Source organism: Lathyrus oleraceus, chromosome 7 (assembly GCF_024323335.1).
Source record: "Lathyrus oleraceus cultivar Zhongwan6 chromosome 7, CAAS_Psat_ZW6_1.0, whole genome shotgun sequence".
In the NCBI taxonomy this organism is placed as follows: Eukaryota; Viridiplantae; Streptophyta; class Magnoliopsida; order Fabales; family Fabaceae; genus Lathyrus; species Lathyrus oleraceus.
The window spans coordinates 332,117,871-332,129,202 of record NC_066585.1 but is presented as its reverse complement, the minus strand read 5'-3'; the positions used below and the strand labels follow the sequence as shown (position 1 = coordinate 332,129,202).

Genomic DNA, 11,332 nt, shown 5'->3' with positions numbered 1-11,332 from the left:
ATTTGGCATGACAACATCTAGGCTTGAGTCGTAGTCTCCCTAGTGTTGTGTCTCCCTCTGTTATCTGGTTAGGCTAGTCCTTTTTTCCCTATAAAGGGGAACTACGTCGCCCTGATTCTCATACCAGATGAGGTACGTAGGCAGGAGACCGTGCGAGGTCTCTCCGGGCGCCCTTTTTCTTTTTCAACCTTTGTGTCTCAACCCCCCTTGTGTGTGTTGTTGTGTGCTCGGAAGTTGATGTAAGTCCATCGAGTGGCATTCGGGTTCCAGTGTGAGTTTGTTTGGTTCGGATGCTGATGTAAGCCCAGTGATTGGCGTTCGGGCTCCACGTTTGCCTTTTTGTGTGTTTTGGTTCGGATGCTGATGTAAGCCCAGTGATTGGCATTCAGGCTCCACGTTTGCCTTTGCATGTGTCTGTTTTGTTTGCGTGTCAGCCGAACTACGTCAACTCTGATTCTCATGTTCCGATGAGATACGTAGGCACAAGAGGCGATGTCTTGCCGAGTTTGACTAACGACTAACAACTAATCCTTGTTTGCTTTCGCCCTCGTTGCGATCCTTTCTCTCGCCCTCGTTGCGATCGAGACTTTCCTTTTCTCTTGCCCTAGTTGCAATTGAGACTTTCATTCCCGTAGTTAGGCTGAACTACGTTTTGCTCTGATTCTCATTCCCGATGAGATACGTAGGCATAAGACGCGATGTCTTAGCGAGCACACACATCTCTTTCACCCATAGGTACCCGAGCTACGAAGACTCTGATTCTCATATTCAGATGAGATACGTATGCAATGGATGCGATATCTGTGCGAGTCATTTTTCTTTTGACCCTTTTAGTAAATAGTATATTAGATAAACACACACCCTTTAGACAAGAAACAAACAAGAGTGGATCCCGTAGAGTACTACGGATGCGTAGGGGTGCTAATACCTTCCCTTCGCATAATCGACTCCCGAACCCAAGATTTGGTTGCGAGACCTTGTCTTTTCCTTTCCTCTCTTCAGGTTTACTTCGAGCGTTTCCTTTCCCTCTTTTGGGATAAATAACGCACGGTGGCGACTCTTCTGTCATTTCTTTTTCGCCGGTTGTTTTTTTTCGCACCTCTGTATTTTTCGGGTTGCGACAGAGAGCATACGTTAATATAAAGTCATAGTCTGATTCAATAGAGCGAGAGTTTGAGAAAGGACTTTTAATCAATAGTGTCTACTGAAAAGACTTATTTTAAAACTATGAAACCAACGAAGATTTGATTCCCTAATTACGACGAACTACATACCGATATCCGCGTTATTCGATATTTAACCTAGATCCAATTTTAGTTTTACTTTTCCCCCTAATCATCAAAGTATCATCCGCCTTAGCTTTACGAAGTAACCTTAGAAAATGGTATATTGATTCATTAAGTCCCTGTGGGATCGATATCTTTTAAAACTACGCGATTAGACTGTGCACTTGCAGTTAATACCCCAATCGACTCATAAAGTCGCGATCAAGTTTTTGGCGCCGTTGCCGGGGACTTTTATTTAGTCTATATCGTAACTCTTCTGTTACGCTGTAGAGACTAAGGCAATTTTTATTTTTTCCCTTGTCTTTCGTTGATTTGTATGCCACACACTCGCTCACAAGGCGAACCGTTTTACTTACGAATCAACGACGTTGAACGATATCTCCGAGTCTTACGACGAATTCGGGAGTATCGTGCTGCAAACAATCTTCCTCCAATCGAAATTCCTGATCTCAAAAATCTTCTTCCTTCGCCGATACCCGGGATGGAAGAAGTAGCTCGTGCTCTTCGAGATTACGCTGCTCCATCGCAAGATGAACCGCATTCGAGTATTACTCCACCCGCAATCGAAGCGAACAACTTCGAACTTAAACCTTCGCTGTTGCAGGCAGTGCAACAGAACCAATTTTCTGGAAAATCCTACCGAGGATCCAAACCTTCATTTATCTGTATTCGTCCAATACGCTGATACTGTTAAAGCTAATGGTGTCACTTCAGAGGCAATTCGACTCCGTCTCTTTCCTTTCTCGTTAAGAGATAAAGCTAGAAGATGGCTTCAATCTCTTCCTTCCAACTCAGTCACCACATGGAATGAGTTGAAGAAAGTCTTTCTTGCCCGATATTTTCCTCCAAGCAAAACAGCTATGCTGAGAGCCCAGATAAATGGATTTAAACAGAAAGATAACGAGTCTCTTTTCGAAGCATGGGAAAGATACAAAGACATGATGAGACTTTGCCCACACCATGGTTTAGAGGACTGGTTAGTGATTCATACCTTCTATAATGGTCTCTTGTACAACACAAGGTTAACAATAGACGCCGCTGTCGGTGGTGCGCTTATGGATAAACCTTACACCGATGCTTATCAACTTATCGAAAGCATGGCCCAAAACCATTATCAGTGGGGAAGCGACCGAACAATGGTAGAAAAACCTCAAACAAAAAGTGGCATGTACGAGATAAGTAGCCTTGATCATGTTAATGCAAAAGTGGATGCTCTTGCCCAGAAAATCGAAAGTTTAAATCTATCACCTCCAGCAACCGTGGTTGCCGTAACTCAAAATTGCAAAGTCTGTGGAATTCAAGGTCACACTCCTACAGATTGTCAACTCCTAACAGGAATCCAAGCAGAGCAAGTGAACTATGCTCAAGGAAATCCCTACTCGCATACCTATAACTCAAACTGGAAGAACCATCCTAATTTTTCATATAAGAGTAATAATGCTTTATACGCATCAGGTCAAGCTCCCAGTCAAGCCCTAGCTATACCTCCTGGATATCAAAAGCCGACCCCATCTACACCTAACAATAACGTTCCTAGGAAATCCAACTTGGAAATCATGATGGAGAACTTCATAGCTTCTCAACAGCAAACCAATAAAGAGTTCTTAAACCAGAATGTACACACTAACAAACAGATTAAACAACTAGCAAGTAAAGTAGATGCCCTGGCTACCCATAACAAAATGCTGGAAACACAAATCTCGCAAGTAGCTCAATAACAAGCGCTTACTGCTGCCCCAACTGGTACATTTCCTGGACAGCCCCAACCTAACCCGAAAGGCCACGCTCATGCAATTATATTAAGAAGTGGAACAGAGGTAGAAGGACCATCTGACCCAAGAATTGAAAACCAAAACTCTAAAAAGTTAACTGAGGAAGAATGTAAACCTAAGGAAAAGGAAGAGTGTAATAAGGAAACCATAGAAAATAAAGAACCTTATGTGCCTCCACCGCCTTACAAACCACCTATCCCTTACCCTCAAAGGCTTATTAAAACCAAAGACGCAGGCCAATTTAAAAAATTTGTTGACCTACTGAAACAATTAAACGTCACAATTCCTTTTACAAAAACTATTACGCAGATGCCCTCATATGCTAAGTTTTTAAAACAAATCTTATCTAATAAAAGCAAACTTGAGGATAGCGAAACCGTTACACTCACTGCTGAGTGTAGCGCAATAATCCAGAATATGCCTCATAAACTTAAAGATCCTGGTAGTTTTTCTATACCCTGTCACATAGGAAAATTTGTCATAGACAAAGCTTTGTGCGATTTAGGAGCCGGTATCAGTGTTATGCCCTTATCCATATGCAAGAAACTGGAAATGGGAGAATTAAGACCGACTAAAATGTCTGTGCAATTAGCAGATCGTTCCGTTAGATATCCTGTAGGAATTCTTGAAAACATTCCCGTGCGCATAGGTCAATTCTACATTCCCACCGATTTTATAATTATGGACATAAGAGAAGATGAAGTTACCCCCATTATATTGGGAAGACCCTTCTTAGCAACCGCCGGTGCCATCATAGACGTAAAACGAGGACGACTCACTTTCGAAGTAGGAGAAGAGAAAATTGAGTTCATTCTTTCCAAATTTTTGAAAGCACCTGCAATAGAAGACACATGTTACTTCATGGATATCATCGATGAATGCATAAAAGAAACAGAATTAGAAAATGACGATTTGTCTGACTATCGTGTAGAAGACAGACTGAACCAATGTTTAGCAATAACATCGGATCCTACGCAATGCCTTAAGAAACCAACCCTCGACCTGAAAACACTCCCAAAAAAACTGAGATATGAATTCCTAGACTTAGAACTTGAACGACCAGTGATAGTAAATGCAGACCTAGGAAAACTCGAAACCGAAAAACTCTTACATATCTTAAGAAAATATCCAACCGCACTAGGATACAACATCACCGATCTTAAAGGGATAAGTCCTTCTATTTGTATGCACCGCATCATTCTAGAAGAAGACTGTAAAACTTCTAGGGAACATCAGAGGAGACTAAACCCGATCCTGAGTGAGGTAGTGAAGAAGGAAGTAACGAAGTTATTAGAGGCAGGTATCATATATCCTATATCTGATAGCAAATGGGTTAGTCCCGTACACGTAGTACCAAAGAAAGGAGGTATAACCGTGATCGAAAATGAAAAAGGAGAAACTATAACCAAACGAATCGAATCGGGATGGAGAATGTGCATTGACTATAGGAAGCTAAACAAAGCAACCCGAAAATATCATTTCCCTTTACCATTCATAGACCAGATGTTAGAACGACTAGCCAAGCATTCTCATTTCTGCTATCTAGACGGTTACTCAGGCTTCTTTCAAATACCAATTCATCCTGATGACCAAGAAAAGACAACGTTCACATGTCCTTTTGGTACCTTCGCTTATCGACGAATGCCATTTGGCTTGTGCAATGCTCCTACAACCTTCCAAAGGTGCATGATGGCAATATTCGCCGATTTTCTCGAAAACATCATGGAAGTCTTTATGGATGACTTTTCCGTATGCGGACAAAGTTTCGAAGAATGTCTTGAAAACCTAGAAAGAGTTCTAGAACGATGTGTAAAAGTAAACCTAGTACTTAATTGGGAAAAATGTCACTTTATGGTACAAGAAGGAATTGTTTTAGGACACATCATATCAAATAGAGGAATTGAAGTAGACAAAGCCAAAATAGAAGTAATCGAAAACCTTCAACCTCCGAAAACTGTGAGAGAAGTACGAAGCTTCCTAGGACATGCCGGTTTCTACCGACGATTCATTAAAGTTTTCTCTAAAATAACTAAACCTTTAACCGGATTATTAATGAAAGACGCTGAATTCATCTTCGACAATAAATGTTTAGAAGCATTTCAAACACTTAAACAAGCATTGATCTTCGCGCCCATAATGCAGACTCCAGATTGGAATGAACCATTCAAAATAATGTGTGACGCAAGTGACTAAGCCGTAGGTGCTGTTTTAGGACAACAAAAGGATAAAAAACTTCACGTCATATATTATGCAAGTAGAACTCTAGATGAAGCGCAAATGAATTACGCCACGATTGAGAAAGAACTTTTAGCAGTAGTATTTGCACTAGATAAATTTCGTTCCTACTTGGTCGGAGCTAAAATAATCGTTTACACTGATCACGCTGCCATTAAGTACCTCTTAACGAAGAAGGACGCTAAACCTAGACTCCTAAGGTGGATCTTACTGCTACAAGAATTTGATTTGGAAATCAAAGACAAAAAAGGAACTGAAAACGTAGTAGCAGATCACCTCTCTAGACTTGAAAACCTGGAATCGGAAAGAACATCGATCAACGATGACTTCTCGTACGATAAACTTATAGCTAATTTGGAAGAAAATAGAGCTGATGAACAGGTAGAGACCACCCTGGCTGTATGCGTTACACCATGGTACGCCGACTTTGTCAATTATTTAGCCGCCGGAGTGGTTCCACTTGATTTATCCTACCAACAAAAGAAACGATTCTTCCATGACATGAAACATTACTACTGGGACGACCCTTTACTTTTCAAAAGAGGCCCCGATGGTATTTTCCGTCGATGTATACCTGAAGAAGAGGTAGAAAGTATAATCCAACATTGTCATTCCGCTCCTTATGGTGGACACGCAAGTACATCAAGACCTGTTCTAAAATCTTACAAGCCGATCTTTATTGGCCAAACATATGGAAGGATGTACATGCCGCTGTCAAGAAATGCGATAGGTGTCAACGCACAGGAAACATATCTAGACGTGACGAGATGCCACAAAAAGGCATTTTGGAAGTAGAAATTTTCGATGTGTGGGGAATAGATTTCATGGGACCTTTTCCACCTTCTTTCGCTAACAAGTACATACTCGTAGCGGTTGACTACGTATCAAAATGGATTGAGGTTATAGCTTCTCCAACAAACGACACACGAGTAGTATTTAAACTCTTTAAGAATATAATCTTTCCAAGATTTGGTGTCCCAAGAATAGTCGTCAGTGATGGTGGATCGCATTTCATATCTAAGATACTCGAAAAATTATTGTTTAAGTATGGTGTAAGACATCGAGTAGCAACACCTTACCATCCTCAAACTAGTGGACAAGTGGAAGTATCTAATAGAGAAATCAAACAAATATTGGAAAAAACAGTCGCTACATCGAGGAAAGACTGGTCATCAAAATTACCCGAAGCTTTATGGGCATATCAAACCGCTTACAAAACTCCCATAGGAACAACCCCATTTAAGCTTATTTATGGTAAATTTTGCCACCTCCCGGTAGAGTTAGAACATAAGGCCTATTGGGCTATTAAAAATTTAAATTTAAACTATAAGGCCGCCGGTGAAAAGTGAATCCTTGATATAAACGAATTAGAGGAACTTAGACAAGACGCATACGAAAATGCCAGAATCTACAAAGAAAGAACGAAAAAATGGCATGATAAGCGCATATCAAGGAAAACTTTCAGACAGGGCGATGTAGTCCTCTTGTTTAACTCTAGACTTAAGTTATTCCCAGGAAAACTACGATCTAGATGGTCAGGCCTTTTCCAAGTCACTAATGTCTTCCCTAGTGGAGTTGTAGAAATTAAAGGAAAATCTACGGAAGCATTTATCGTAAACGGGCAGCGTCTGAAACATTATCTTTATGCTGAAAACAATGAAGACTCGCAAGTCCTGCACTTAGACGTATTATCTCCAAAATTAATAGATTAGCATCTAATAGTTTTATGTCGAGCTTGCGACATTAAACAAAGCGCTTCGTGGGAGACAACCCACAACTTTCTATTTTATTTTCTATTTTTATTTTATTCAGTATTCATTCTTTATTTATTTTATTTTATAAAACTTTTCTTCTTTTCTTCTTTCGGCATCTGGCCAAATCCTGACTAAATTCTTGTTTTTCTTTTCTTTAGTTAACACTAACCTGATGGGACATATTGATTGTATGGGTATCAAATTCAGAGGGAGAGCTCAGAGGCAAAAATTTGAAGAATTAGCAGAGAGAGAGATGCACCCGAGTTTTTATGCTGATGATTGGGCAATGACTGTCCTTGGACTAAGATAAACCGTGTCAACTCCTTTGCTCCTCCAACCAGAGATCCTACAAGTGGCTAGAAGTTTTTAGTTAATTAGTTTTAGTTTTAGGCAATTTATAGTTTCGTTTAACATTACTTTTAATCTTAGTATTTGTTTTCGCATGTTTTCTTTTATCTTCAAATGTTACATTATTTTTATTTTATGAAGCTATTGCATTATTGGTTTATTTTATTTTATTTTGATTTATGCAATATCTACAATTACCAGTAATGATATTCACTATATGCTACTACTTACATAGCCTATTAGAGAAAAATATATTTATGCACTATGGTGTGTAGTAGAATAGCATACATGGCAATTCAAAAATATAACAATAGCAAATATAATAAACAAAACAAAAAAAATTATTAATAAAAACAATTTATGAAGCACCCGCGTAAGCAGTCACGAGCGCCAGTGACCACTGCAAGCTAACCTATGTGACGAGCGTCACACAAGCCATCATGGTCGCCACGCAAGTGCACATGACGCCTGTAACACCTTATGTCACGAGCGTGACAGCTTCAGAATAGGTGAACGTTGGTGACCGTTGGGGACACGACCGTTACCCCCCACCTTTTTATTTTCCCCATTCACTCACCTTTACTCCATCCCACTAACATTCATCCACATTTATCTTTCTCTCACCCACTCCTCTTCCCAATTCCAAAAACTTTTCCTATAAATACCTACAATACCTTTCTTCCTACACCACATCATTCCAACAAACCATTCTATACAAATACATTTTCATCCCCTTTCCTTCTTTCAACCTACCTACCAATATGGCGGCGAACCAACAATTCAGAAACATTATCTTCCGATCTGAAGATGATAACTTCCAACGCGAGCAGTTCGATCGATTCCAACAACGAGGTGTCGTCTCTACCAGGTATCCTGATTTAAATTGTTTACAAGAATTAGGATTACTTCAAGGTGTGCAATGGCTACTTAGGCTTTCTGATTTAACCTTTCTTTGCACACAAAATCACCCTACATACCCATCACTCACCTTAGAATTTTTAAGTTCCTATTCCTACACCACTCCAACCGGTGAAGACGAGTACTTAACCGGTACCGCAACTTTCCGCATGTTCAACACCGAGTACTCACTATCCCAGGATCAGTTGAGTGCCATGCTACACTTCCCTGTAGGAGACCAGGTCCACCCAAGAATCCCTCCGAACTCACAGTGGCACATAAACGCCTTCGACCTCTTTGGAAGAATATCCGGTGTGGAAACCACTAATTGGGATGCACTACTTGCTTCGCACATACATAACCCCACCATCCGGTATTTTATCCGTATTCTGCAAAACACCATTTTTGGAAGACCGAACAACAGCAAAGTCAACGCCAAGGAATTATTCTTCCTCCATTGCATCTTTGAAATGGATACAAAGGTAAACGCCGCCTCTTTCTTATTTCATCATATCCGTACCCTATGTGCTCGAGGCCGTCAACCTTTTGTGATTGGAGGATCAATAACCACCATAGCACTTGGTTTGAATCTAGGGGACCGACTCCAAAATTTACAATCTCTGCCACCCATATTATGGATATAAGATATTGTCGCTCCAGCCGCTTAATCAAAAATAGGGTAGGCGGAAGGTATTATCTTATGGTGAATAACCAAGAAGTCCCAAGCGTTGTTTTGTCCAACATTGCCCTCACAGATGTTACCAACCCCGACCGATTCATCTACGATCTGAATGCTCCCGAAGCTACCGAGCCTACACAAGCAAACCCTCCCCCGGACGAGTTTGAGGAAATGGAGCAAGGTGATCAAGGTCCTGAACAACAGTCAGCCCCGCTTAACCCTTCCGATAATGCAACCGGTCCATCCTCCCGACGTCGTCGACGAAGAAGGCCAGCCACTAATGATGACATCATGGACGCTATTGAACATCAAGCCCAACGGCTTGATGCCATGCAGGCATAGAATACCAAAGTGATGCAACTGATGAGCCAGATGCAACAACAACAGGAAGTGAGGAATGCAATAACCGACTAGCGGTTCTCCGACTTGCTCAGCAGGTTTGATGACTTGGAAGTTCGTCAACGATCACCGGGGCCGAGAACAAGAGGACGTCGGCAGAGTTGAGCATATTTATTTATTTTTCCTTTCTTTTCGCTTTTCTTTAAAACATTGGGGACAATGTTTCATTTAAGCATAGGGGGGAAAACTTTATGTCAGTTATGATTATTTCTCTTTCAACATTCCTCTTTCAAGTATGTTATTTTCCCTTTCACTGTTATTTCCCTTTCATATATAAAAAATAATTAAATTTATTATATAATATATATTTATTTTAAGTCGAGTCCCTAGTGTGAAAAATTTTCACTACTCCCCTCAATTTTCTTGAGCCATAACAAAAATTCAACACACTCAATAAGTATAAAGGTTACTTATTTTATCAAACTTGAGTAAAATTAAGACAAAATTATTACCGCCCCAACGCTCTAAAAACCTCAACATGTTAGATCAGGAAAAGTACCTATTATACCAAGTCCTTGAACTTTTAGTTTTATAATAACCCCGAGTAGTTTATACGAGAAGTCGACACCATCTTAATAGCAAACTACGTGGAGAGCCGATGAATATAAGTGAATGATTCCCAAAACAATATATTAAAAATCAGGAAATGCACTAATTAAGTTAGGTGATCCTTACCCGATCATTTAATCCAAAGGTTGCGGATCCTACAAAAAAAACATAGTATGAACGATTCATTGTGAGTTGGTTCAGCGGTTTCTGGTGCTGAACTTGGTAGGGCGGACTACGGTCCGATCCCCCGCAATTTGCAATGGACTAAATAACCAAGTTATCCAACTTATGTACCAGAACTTCCAGCTAAAAAGGGGATCAGAATCGCTAACCGGTTACTCCACTATATGCGCGAAAAGATAAAGGGCTTCATGTGATTTCGCTAGAACGAAAACGGGTGAAATAAGAGTAAAAGAACTAGGCTAGCTATAATAGCATGACTCGAACTGGTTTGCATAAGGTGGGGTTATCTAGTGTTGTTACGGTAATTTGTGATGTTAAGATTAAGCTCAGGTTATTTTTAAACGAGATTTACTTGGAACCTACTACGAATTGATGTGTATTTGGAAATTTCATCTGGCTAATATTTTAAATCGATTTCTACATTGTATCTTGCTTGAGGACAAGCAAAAGTCTAAGTGTGGGGGAGTTTGATAACATGAAATAATATCACATTTTTGGACTTGATTTAATTAAATTATATTATTATTTGATTCGATTTATTTTATATTATTCGATATTACTTGGTATTTTCCTTCTATTTATTTCAGGTAACATTATTTGAAGCATACGTGAAAAAGAAAGAAAAGGGGATGCAAAAAGAGGATGAAAAGCATTCCACTAAAGCCCAGCCCACAACTACAAGGAAAAGCGCTCAGACGCTGTGACGACCGCCACACAAGGTGTGACGAGCGTCACGCCATCCTGCTTAGTGTTACGAGCGTAACACATGGTGTGACGAACGTCACACCCTCCCACTCCTATTTTTCTGCTTTGACGCGCGTAACTGAAGCACGTTCGCCCTTTTTCTTCGCTTGACTCTTTGACGCGTTAGAAACCACACTGAAGGAAATTTTGGGAAACGGTTACTGTATGATGAATATAAATAGACCCAAGGGATCCAATTTCAGGCTCTCTCACATTTTGCAGTTTTCGGCACCGTGCATTATTTTTCTTGCTTTTTAATTTTTCAGCATTCTATTTTCTTAGTTTTTTTTCCTTTTCATTTCCAGTCAATTTCCAAAGCATTGAACTTATTTTTTTTTCACACTAGTTTCTACACCGGAAATTATTGTGTACTTTTTACTGGATCTAACCTTACGTTAGGTCATAGTATTTTATTCCTTCGTTTTTATTTTCCTGTCGGATCGAAGATTGTAAGAACAAATCCAACCGGTCTATGGTGGAGTGTTC

General features: G+C 40.0%; 1 non-coding gene across 1 annotated transcript; it reads right to left on the bottom strand.

Annotated features, from left to right (window-relative positions):
* Positions 1-2,146: 2,146 nt before the first annotated feature.
* LOC127109763 (small nucleolar RNA R71) lies at positions 2,147-2,253 on the bottom strand. The gene has a single exon (XR_007797016.1). It is a non-coding gene; the product is annotated as a small nucleolar RNA R71 (small nucleolar RNA).
* Positions 2,254-11,332: the final 9,079 nt, after the last annotated feature.